General features: G+C 40.1%; 1 protein-coding gene across 4 annotated transcripts in view; it reads right to left on the bottom strand.

The window, feature by feature from the left end:
- Positions 1–12,480, bottom strand: part of grid1a (glutamate receptor, ionotropic, delta 1a) — a 171,819-nt gene that overhangs the window by 137,816 nt on the left and 21,523 nt on the right. The gene's annotated exons all lie outside the window — the stretch shown is intronic.

The following is a 12,480-nucleotide window of genomic DNA, read 5'->3' as shown; positions in this document are numbered from 1 at the left end:
GACAGGGGAGTGATCGGAGGGGTCTAATTCCTGAACAAAAACATAAATGATAAAAACAGACAGGCAGATGACAGTGAGAAAGTTACAGCTTTGATAGTTCAAAAGCAGAGTGTAGACTGCAAGGTTAAAATATCCCATCAATCAGGATCAACAAACAACCCGCACAAGCCATCTGTACATTTGATGCAAAAGGCTATCAACCCAGCTAGACAAAACACAATTGATGAGGAACTAGATAAAATGATCGCAGAGAAAGCACCGACAAGGGATCATTCCTCAAGATGATGAAAGAAGGCCACTCCATTCCATCAAGCCATCAACAACCATCACAAAGGTAAATAAAACGACTTTATTATATAGTACAGTTTATTTATTTAGTTAGAATACCACCTAACATTTATTATACATAAAATAAGGTATATTTTGTGTAGTTTTAATGCTTGGAAAATTTGAAAATGAGGTTTTATGGGGACCTGGGAACGGATTATTGTCATTTTAATGGTTTCCTATGTGAAATTAATTTTTGGCATACACACTTTTTGCCTTACACACTCTTTCTGGGACCCAATTAAGTTCGTAAACCAAGGTATCACTGTAATCCGTTCCCATGTCCCGCTTGAATGGGATCAGTCACGTTTAATACCCTCCCGACCCCCCACCCCCATTTCTAAATGATCTCACCTCCCTCACCTGCTTGCAGCTGTAAGCATCAAAAAGAAAAAAAAGGATGCCTCTCTCTCTCTCTCTCTCTCTCTCTCTCTCAAATCATTTTCAGACCCCCCCCCTCCAGTTGAGCCCCCCCCCCCCCCCTTTTTTTTACGGATTTGCACAATTAACGCGGCCCTCTTTGAAGTCCTTTTGTTACAATACATGTAGGTTACCATCCAGATAAGATTGCAGCCGAGCATGAATAATTGCGACATAATAGCTCGTGTGTTCAGGCCGTCTTTTCATTTTTTTTATTATTATTTTTTTTTTATTCCAATAGATTTGATGAAACTTTTTACTGTGTATATTTTTCCACGTACTTCCAGAACCGCCTTATAGTGTGACATATTTGAAAACCTTTTCCACACATAAGGCGCACCGCATTATAAGGCGCACCTCCAATGAATCACATATTTGAAAACATTGTCCATACATAAGGCGCACCGCATCATGGGGCGCATGGTCAGCATGACTGTTATAGGTTGTTACCACTCTATATGTACTCGTCTGGATCAAGTATTAATACATCCATTTGCTAAAGATAGTTTTTAAATTCCCAATATAACAAAAACAAGATGCTGTAAAATCGTCACCCGTATCGCCCCGTTGGTCCTTCTTTTTCTGTGCCTTTTGGATGTGTTGTGTCTCTTCCGTTTCATTGCACTCCGTGGTTCAAGAACAATATGGCTATCCCAATTCTGATTTTGAGCAGTTTAGCCACAGTGATTAGCATAATTCATGTATACTTCCAGTGGCTGGTTATTTCAAAATAAGACGTCAATTTCTTGTACTTTTAGACTCTCCACTTTAAAATCGTCTAGGTGTTTATCGTCAAAATAAAACATTTTTTCCCAACCTTGCACGTGTTCCCCCAAGTTGCCAAGGGAACAGCAAAGTGAGCATTTGCTTTCCTCCAGCTTGGCCACAAGCTCTCTCGGTTCACGATGTTCTCCACGTCCACATTTTGCAACCTGACTTTTCAAATTAAAAACCGGAATGGAAAAACAGAACAAAAATTGGACTGAGATCCGCTTTTAAAATGAACTAACGTTGAGTGTACCAAAAAAAAATATATGAGGAGGGAGCTTAAAAATAGCATATATGCTGGAAAGGTTCTCTTCCTCTTTTGTTTCCGCTAGTTACAGGTGGACATGAGGTACGCTAGTGCAAATTGTTGTTTCCATGACAACCAACACCGTCATCTGTGGGATTTCTCCCCCAGACTCCCCTCTCTCTCTCTCTCTCTCTCTCTCTCTCTCTCTCTCTCTCTCTCTATATATATATATATATATATATATATGCGAGAGCGCGAGCGCAAGAACGCGAGAGCGTGAGAGCGAGGGAGAGCGAAAGCGAAAGAGCAAGAGAGAGAGAGAGAGAAAACAGTCAATAAAACCACTTTATTTTACAGTACAGTTTATTTATTTAGTTATAATACAATATAACATTTATTATACATAAAATAAGGTATATTTTGTGTAGTTTTAAGGCTTAGAGTGTAGAAAATGATGTTTTATGGGGACCTAGGAACGGATTATTCTCATTTTAATGGTTTCCTATGTGAAAAATGTTTTTGGGATACACACTTTTCGCCTTAAACACTCTGTCTGGGAACCAATTAAGTTCGTAAGCCAAGGTATCACTGTACATAGAAGTAACATGCTTGAGATATCAACAGGGGGTATTAAAGGGTCCCGATCATGACAAAAATACCATTGACTGTTCTGTACACTTAAATTTTGAATGTACAGTAAAGTCTCGTTATATCGATATTCAAGGGAGTCCGAAAAAATATCGATATAACCGGGACTATCGATATATCCGATATCGATATAACGAGACTTTACTGTATTGTTTCAATGCCGTCTGTCTGAATGTGAGTCAATGTGAAACCTGTTGGGGTTTGGGACACCTACTATGACAGAGATCTTCGCAGTAAAAAAAATTAATAATAATAAATAAACTTGACTAAAAGGGAAAAAGATGGCAGAGCGCCATTGAGTATCCTATTCGTCCCCGTCTCATCCTGGTTACGTGGCCTGCCAGGACGTTGCTAGGAGGAAGCCGGAGCTGCCAAAAAAGATTACATCAGCTTGATCGACGCCCCCTGCTGTCTTAAACTAAAGGCGACAACGACAAGCAGATGATGTGAAGCGTCGTTCGACACCTCACGGGCTTCCGACCTCCGACCCTTCTCCGGCGGCAAACTATCATACTTCTCGGTTTGCCCAACTCGGAATCGCTCCTGGACGCACAGTTTAAAGGACAACCGACATCACTTTTTTCTTTCCTAACTGACATCAGAAAAACGTTTTATAGCATCTAAAATAGCCAAAACACAAATTAAAATTAAAATTAAAATTAAAATTACATGTGAGGATGTAAAAAAATAAAATAAAATACAAATAAATTCAATTAATTTAAATTACATTAAATGACATTAAAAGGTGAGGATAAGAAAAATACAAGAACACAAAATTAAATTACATTAAATTACATTACATTACCGGTACATTAAATTAAAGGTAAGGATGTGAAAAATAAAATTAAATTAAATTAAATTAAAGGTGACGATAAGAAAAATAAAATGAAACAAATTTAAATTAAATTACATTAAATTACAGATGAGGATGTGAAAAATAAAGTAACATAATGAAATTACATGTATTTAAATTACGTTAAAGGTGAGGATAAGAAAAATACAATAAAACAAAATAAATCACATTACATTACATTAAAGGTGAAGATGTGAAAAATTAAATTAAATTACTTTACATTACATTAATTAAATTATATTAAATTACATAAATTAAATTAAACCAAATCAAATTAAAGGTACACTCAGGCCAGGAGGTTGTAGTTGATGAAGAGATAAGTGGGCTTTAATTTTTGTATTTTTTTTTTTATTTTTTAATGGAGCATGTTCACCTATTTTAAATGCAAACTGCCTTGGAATCACATTTCCTTCTCTCGAGGGAGCCGCAGATACGAACCTGAATATGAAATTAAATGTAATGCTTCCTTTTTTTCTTTATTGCATTAGGAACTAGGGGCGGATTTATATATATATTTATTTATTTATTGTGGCATAACCCAATTCTGATGATCCTGAGGCACCGTACGCACGCTGGGGAATATACACCCATTCTAATGTCCACCGTGGGACTGCAAGTCATATGCTTTTAATTTCAAAAAGCCCGGCTTTATGCGCTCATATATTCAGTAGATGTTAGTCACGTCAAAAATAACAAAAACAACAGTGAAAAAAAACAAAACATTGTGGCTTATGTCGACCAGGAAATTACCCTCCTCTAATGACCAAACCCGCTCCAAAAGACTCTGGCGGGAGCAATGCGGTGGATAATAGAGCAAAATTTTGGCTTGGTGTGAGGCTACTTCTCGCTTGGCTACATTATTCAAATGCAAAGTGCCTTATGAGAGAGGACATTTCCACCCGAGCGGGATGGAATATTTGTTGGTCTAGCAGCTTTGGAAACCGCTAGCGTTGCTAACGTTTAGGAAACCGGCTAGCCATTAGCTTGTCGTGACACCCGTCAATAGAAAGGGCAGATGGAGATTGTGTATGAAATAAACGTAAGTAAAATAACACATATAAGAGTCCATTAACAGCAAATTCTTGATTCATCGATTTGCTTGCATTCATAATGCCATTTTTGCCTTCTTATTATAGTGGAAAAAGCCCTTGATTACCGAAATGTCGCATGGTACAATGTGTTTCTGTGTTGTCTAAGCAACGGTCTCAGGCAATAGAAAAACTAGTTTTAAGGTTCATTTAGTAGACATGACCTGGGAACGGATTGTTCTCATTTTAATGGTTTCTTATGAAAAATAAATGTTTGGCAGACGAACCTTTCGCCTTACACACACTTTCTGGGAACCAATTAAGTTTGTAAGCCGAGCTATCACTGTAGTATATGCAAATTGAAGAGGTTGAAAAACTTCTGTTGATTTGGATGAATGAAAAGCAGCTAGCAGGGGACAGTGAGTGAGGGTATTATCGCCGAGTAAACACGGCAACTTCACTCGGATATCATCAAGAGCCAACTACATCAACAACTATCACAAAGGACCATCTTCAAATTCCTATTCCCTTTCGTTGCCTCAGATCCTCTTCCTCCCTCCACCTCTGTGTGCCCCCCTGCCCGTCTCAACACGATGGGGGACAGAGTTTTCAGCTGCTGTGCCTCTAAACTCTGGAACTCACTTCCTTCCTACATTGATTCTCTTCCCACCTTCAAATCCCATCTCAAAAGCCACCTATTTAAAATTGCATTTTCTGTGTATCTCGTGTTTCTATTTATAATTGTATCTTATGTATTGTATTCTATTTGTAATTCTATTTTATTTATTATAGTATATATGCTTGTCTGTGACTGTAAAGTGTCCTTGAGAGCTTTGAAAGGCGCTTAAAACAAAATGTATTATTACTACTATATAAAGGTAAATAAAACGACTTTATTATATAGTACAGTTTATTTCTTTAATTACAATTCAATAGAACATTTATTATACATACAATAATGTATATTTTGTGTTGTTTTAAGGCTTATTTAGTAGAAAATTATCTTTTATGGGGACCTGGAAATAGATTATTCTCATTTTAATGGTTTCCTATGGGAAATTAGTGTTGGGATGACACACTTTTCGCCTCACATACATTTTTTGGGAACCAATTAAGTTCAAGATGATATACCACTGCATTCTTTCATTCCTTTCATCACTTTGCTGCTGTGAAATGTAAATTTCTCCACCGCGAGACTAATAAAGGCAAATCCATCCATCCATACAGTATAATACATGGTAGGCAGCGGCCCTTTTGTTTGAAACCGTTATTACGAACTCCCGTTATGACATAGAGGCTAGTTTTGTCCCTCGAGATACCTTGTAAATCGTCATAAAGTATTAGTTGAGTTTCGTGAGAAAGTAACAAGTGGCGGTAACGCTGATAGTAGTTCAATAAGTACGTTAGTTCGTGTTGAGATATTTCAAAATGTGTTTATTTATGATGTGGCGTTCCTGGACGTACTGTATTTTTGGGAATCTATTCACAACAGGGATTTGCGCATCCGCCGGGATGGCGTGCAGGTACCGTGACACTCGTGTTGTTGGAAAATAATCCGCACGGAATACAAGACACGGCTTAACTTTTTTTAGGGCGTTTTAGCGACGCCAGCTTTTACAAAAGGAGGAAGCGACGCTCGTGAGTTGTCAAGCAAAGGTGGGAACTGCTGCTTTAAAAAGATAAAATATGTGTGTGTGTGTGTGTGTGTGTGTGGCAAGCGCAATCCATCGGCATCAAAACGCAAGCTTGCTAAAATTGATTTAATCATGACAAGATTATGAATAAATGAAACAAAACAAATAGACATTATTTCCGAAAAAGCCGTCATGAATCAACGACACCTCCATACGCATATTTGACCCCATTTTCAGTGACGTCGGCGTGTTTACGGTGCAAGCGGGGTTTTGATTTCATCCTGAGCGAGCTTACACACCAGTTTAGCCGCCGCGTAACCTCCCCCCAACCGCCTCCCCCCAACCGCCTCCCCCTACCTCCCAACCGCCTCCCCCCCACCATCCCAGGAACGAAGAGGCTCTTGGGTGACAGATGGTGCCGCTCAGTGTCCGTGTCTGTGGGCAGTAATGCAAACAGCGGCTGTCCCAAAATTCATCTCGCTGTCACTCCCTATTGACGAGTGGAGTCTATCGTTTCCATTCAATTCACCCATCACTTTTTTTTTTTTTTTTTGGGGGGGGGGGGGTTTAAGATGCCTTTTTCCTGTCGCCAAGTCCTCTTTTTAGCCTCTTGGTGGATTTTTGGCCGTATTCAGTGCAGTTGTTTTTTTTGCAGAGAAATCAAATTTTAAAAAAAAAACTATGGCAATGGCTACTTAGGAAGCGACCAATCATTTCAGAAGCGATATTTAGCGCGATTGGTCGATTGGTAGTGGAAATGACACATACAAACACATACTAACATGTCCGTACCGTAAAGTTTAATGAGAAAACCTTAATGGGAAGTTTAATTAAGAACCCAGGTGGAACGGACCTTGGACAAATCCAGACAGTTTCTAGAAATGTGCTCGCCCACATACTTCACGCCCGGATTCACGAATCATGGCCGATTCGTCATCCCGTCCATCCCGCCTCCATTATCTCTTGCCATTTTTTTCTCCACGTGGATGGAAAAAGAACGAAGCACAAAGTGGAGACGGCCAAAAGCGACCACGCTGAGTCATCGGCATGGGCGCATCAGATGCAATCCGACTGGACCCGCGACGCATCATGCGGCCAAACTGGCGCACTCAAACCGGTCGGGGAGGATCGACGGTGGTGCATCATGTATACACCTTGACCCACCACCCCTCCCCCAAACGTTCTATTTCTGGCACATCTTTCCTCATTCTATTTCCAGGTACAGCTTAGCACACAGTGCTGACTATGGATGTTCGGGTATGGTTGGGGGGGGAAAAAAAAAAGTGTATGTGTGCCAGCCGCAAAGTGTACTCCAGGTCACACGCGCAACTTCATTCAAGCATTCTCAGTCCATCCTTGCAGACCTGAAATGATGAAAAGGAAAAGAAAATCCACACGACTCTCGTCAGGCTGAGACATCCGAGCGGCAAGTGGCGGATGCAATGGCATGAATGGATGGCGATTCGCCGCACGGCGGGCACTTACGCCACGGCGAGAAAGCTCAAAGCCAAGAAGCAAGACGGCCACCGTTCAAAACGCTTTCAAGTGGTCAGGAGGAAAGGCGGCAATTTCCCAAGAGCGATGTTGACACCATTTGCCGGCATTAAAGGAGAAACTATATACGTATATATTCATATAACGGAAGGTTGGGGGTTGGAAGGATATCTATGATCCATGTTACTACAATTTAAAGGACAACCTCCGGACAAGTTGTGGCCATAATTTGTAAAATGACTTCAAATGACTTCTATTGAGCGTATTTGACAAAGATTCCACCGCATATAGCGAGATTTTACTTTTTAAGACTCGCGCTGAATATTCCGGAAGTCTTGTTTTTCAGTTGGTGACCAGTCCTCACCCGACGTCACTGAAGGAACGCCCCTGACCGAAAAAAGGAAACATTGTAGCAGTCCTTCCATCACATCAATGCATTTTGCTGTACTTTGGTCTGAAAACGTGGTGTAGGAACACAAAGAGGCAGAAGAGGGCGACAAAGCTCCGCGTAAGGAATTAATCAGCCTGTGGAAACGGGCATAGTCTCCGAATCTGAAGCCATTGTTTTGATTCTCCAGCAAGGCAAGACATCTTGGGGTGACGCCACGAACAAGGGGGCGGGACCTTCTGAAACTCGCCATTTCCAAGGTCATTTTGAAGTCGTTTTGGGACACTTTAAGTCATTTTGATTGTTGTTTTGCATTTGAATAAAAATATCGTACTGCGTGTTTTGGCTATTTCAGATGCCATAAACCGTTTTTCTGATGTCAATTAGGAAACAAAAAAGTGATGTCGGTTGTCCTTTAAAAATCCATTTAATAAAAGTTAGCATTTTTTAGCTTATGACGTCAAACACCACTGAATACGGGTCCATTTTTAACGTATGGCGGATCTTAAGCCCAAAACCAGACTCATGTCAACTTTCTTAATTGCAAAGAGAAGATTTTCAGAAATGTAATGTCCTCTGACTTTGTGCTGAGCGGCTAACTTGTTAGCAAACAGCGATAGCAACAACGCGTAACGAAAACGTGGGTGGGCAAATGTCAGGTGCTCTCTGGATGGATGAGTCAACAGCGACCGTGTTTGTGTTGAGGCGTCGGTTGTGTACCGTGGGACGAGAGAACTCCGCAAACACCCGATAGCGGAATGACAGCGGCAGGCGCTTCGTGAGCAGAACCCACCTGGACCACATGTAGCAGAACTTCTAAAGATAGCGACCCATGAAACCGACACGACGCTTTTGAACAGACCATTCGCACGCGTGGGGCGTCCTTTGGAGAATTGCCGCTAACGTAGAGGTGAGAAACTGGCAGAGGTCTTCGGGTAAGGAATCCCAAAAATTATTATGAAATATTTATGATGAAATGTAATGTCATTTCAGACGAATTTTGCTAGCCAAAATTTGCTTGGATGCTAAATTAGCGGTGCAAGAATCCTGGACTGCTAACAGTCCCGATGCTAATTTAGTTTCAGTTATCTAATCGCAGCATGATTTATTGTGGAAATAAATACATAAATAGTAATCATAGTAATAATAATAATAATAATAATAATAAAGGTTTCAAAAATTCGCTTGCATACTCGCGATTCACGGATTCAACCTGCCCCTGAATTTTAATATGAGGATCAGGCAATATTTTTATCATCCTGGCACCATCTTGTGGAATCTATGTGCCAAGGCAGTGAGTTGAGGAGCTTCAAGATAGAGTGTCTATGGGAAAACTGTTACACCTCTTTGGCCCTCATGTTTAGGGCCAGAGAGGACTGACCAGCACTTGATTGGTAATTGAAAATATGACGTGGAGCGACATTCTCGAAGCGCAAACACGGACAAAAGGCAAATTCTGACCCCTTGTGGAAGGGAAAAAACATTGCCAGAGGTCTGACCAGCGCTTTATCGGGACCCACTGCAAGAAAAAAACAAAAGACCTGAGCGCCATCGCTTTGTTACCCGACCCGCTGGAAAAGACGCCCAAACATCAACAAATCCATGACGGCAATTTATGCGGTCTTATTAAATTGACGTGCACAGTCATTAGTGATGTGTCGTTCGCGAACGAGCCGGTTCTTAGAACCGGATCTCTGAAGTGAACGAAGAGAGTCGGCTCCTAACAAGCCGGAAATGGGAGCGGTAGACAGGTGGACAAATGTAATCACATTATGCTGTTCTTATTATTCAATTATTATATTTTTTACTAGTTGGTATGATAGCATTATTAATATGAAAAGCAAATTAGTGACAGCTGATCATCGGACCAGAGTAACCACAGGGAAAGTGAAAGTTAGTGGATGCTCTCTGTGTTCATATAAATAAAGACATACAAATAAATATATTTAATTTAGTGTATTTTTTACATGAGTAATTCATTTTTCATATAATTTTACGTGATTTTAGGTAGTTAATTAATTTCAGCGACAAAAAAACCAGGAGCCCTTTGAGAGCCGAAAGATCCGGATCTTTTTAGTGAGCCGAGCCAAAAGAACCGGCTCTCTAATAGGAGCCAGAATTCCCATCACTAACAGTCATCCATGAACAGGCAACGTTGCGTCACATTTAGTGCACTGGCGAGTAACGAGTTGCCATAAAGCCGAAAATCAGACGGTGGATGAAATTACCCGTGCAGACGTCTTCAAATGAACCGTCTTTTCACAGATTGCACGTGGAGTGGGTTGGGGTAGGGGATGGCGGGGGCGGGGGTGGGGTAGAGTTTCTCCAAGTCATCTTCAAACGAAGGCGTACTTGATTTGGCCTTGGCATGGGTGACACATGGGGGGGCGTGGGGGGGGGGAGTGGACTCGGTGGGGCAGAACACTCAACAAATTACGGCACAGCGGAGGAGCGAGTGGCTACCTGCGCTAAGTGGCTTTCAATTGCCGTTCACTCAGGTTGACCAAAGAGGATGCGGGTACAGTGAGAACTCGGTTTATGAACCCCTTGGCTTACAAACTTTTTAGTTTACGAACGTTATATTTTTGAAAATGTTACCTTGGCATACAAACAATTTTTCGGGATGTACACGGAGCTGCCACAATGAGTGATCGGACGAACCCGTTCTCCCAAAAAATAAAATGGCAGCCGACATTTTTTGAAAAACGAGTTAATTCCTAAATTATATGGTTCTGGAGTTATCTGATCTTGAAATGGGGGCGGCTGTACAAAATACAATACAATACATATTGATTTATATAGCACTATCACAACAGCTGAAGCTGTTACAAAGCGGACAAAAGGCAAATGCAGCCCCCTTGTGGAAGGCAAAAAAACATTGCCAGCTATCTGACCAGTGCTTTATCGGCACCCCCCGCTACAAATGAACAAAACCCGAACAAATTGAGGAATGTCGCTCCACGTCACACTTTTCGATTCCCGAATAAATTCAGGAATGGCGGCAAATCAGTTCATTAAGGAAATCAGTTCATTAATGTTTAAAAACATTTTTAGGAACTTTTTTTTGCAACAGTTGAACAGAAGGAATTGCTCATTTGTTGATTGTCGCCATTTTAGAAATGAAAAAATAAAGAAAATCGCCATTTTAGAAAAAGCTATCGATTAGCTAGCTAGCTAGCTTTATATCCATTTGAATTACTTTCGGGTTGAGTGAACGCTGGCGCGTGTGGCTGCCGCTGCTCACACGCACAAGAAATATCCTATGACTGTAAAGTGTCCTTGAGAGTTTTGAAAGGCGCTTATAAATGAAATGGATTATTATTATTATTAATGTGATAAACAGTGACAAAAATTGAGCGGTTGAAGTTCCCATGATTTCTTGTTCAACACGCGCTGAATCGATGACCAAAACTCGATGACTCAACTGATCGTTGCACCTACTTTATAAAATTCGTTATCGGCTTTCGTGGCGTGCGATCGGTCACCCCCCCGCCCTCCACGATGGGTCACGAGAGGACTTACAGGAGGCTAAGAAGGCGCGTGAGGACAACCATGACGCTGCAAGTCCTCCCCCTCGCATTTTCCTCATCAGCGCCCTTTGCTTTCCTTTCTTAACTCTCCTCGCGTCTACTCATGTTTATTCAAGTGGTCGCCATCCGCCGCCGCTCTTCCTCAATGATTTCATCGGGATTCAAAGACCCCTCCCCCCCCCTCTCTGTTCGCCACTCACGGCAGAATGGCAGCCAAGTCAAAGGTCAATCCCGCTTGTTGCTCAATTCAGATGCAAGAACGGGGTACCCCCCACCCCTCCCCCGGCCGACTCCTCAACACGGCAGTCATTTCCTGCCGTTTTATCTCCAAAAACAGGAAGTCGGAAGTGTAATGAAGACGGATAGGCAATCAAAGCGACCAATGGGGAGAAGTCATCACAGGAAATGGGCCATGAATCAATATCGTCCATAAATTGTCTTTGCGGCATTCCCATCAAGTCAAGTTATTTCAAAGGGTTGCTTTACGTGTACTCCAAGGGTGTACCCCAAAAGTCAAACGCTGAGGACTATTCTTTTTATGAAACCGTAATCTCCCCCCCCCACAAAAAAAAAAAAAAATATGAATATACTAGTACTACTAATAGCAATAATAATAATAGCAATAATAATAAGAATGGTAATAATTCAAAAAATAATAAAAATAATAATAATAATAGTAATATTAAGAAGAAGAAGAATAGTTATAATAGTCATAATAATAATAGTCAATAATAATAATAGTCATAATAATAATAATAATAATAATAATAATAATAATAATAAAAAATAAAAAGGCAAATAAAAATAAGCAAACAAATAAATAGCAAATAAAGGAATGGGTAAAAAAATAACTAAATACATAAATAAATAAATACATGACTAAATAAATTAATTAATTGATAAGTAAATAAATAAATAAACTCAGAAATACATGGCTAAATAAATAAATACATGAATGAATTAACAACTAAATAAACTAATAACAGTTAAATACACAAAACAAACAAATAAATAACAAAATAAAAACATGAAAAATAAATAAATAAATAAATAAATAAATAAATTGCAAATAAAGGAATGGGCGAATAAATGAATACATAAAAACAAAGCAAAAAAAATAAATACGTAACTAAATAATTACAT

The sequence above is a fragment of the Hippocampus bargibanti genome, linkage group LG13, assembly GCF_051943395.1.
Source record: "Hippocampus bargibanti isolate YZ-2025 linkage group LG13, ASM5194339v1, whole genome shotgun sequence".
Classification (NCBI taxonomy): domain Eukaryota; kingdom Metazoa; phylum Chordata; class Actinopteri; order Syngnathiformes; family Syngnathidae; genus Hippocampus; species Hippocampus bargibanti.
This window is presented reverse-complemented; position numbering and strand designations above follow the sequence as displayed.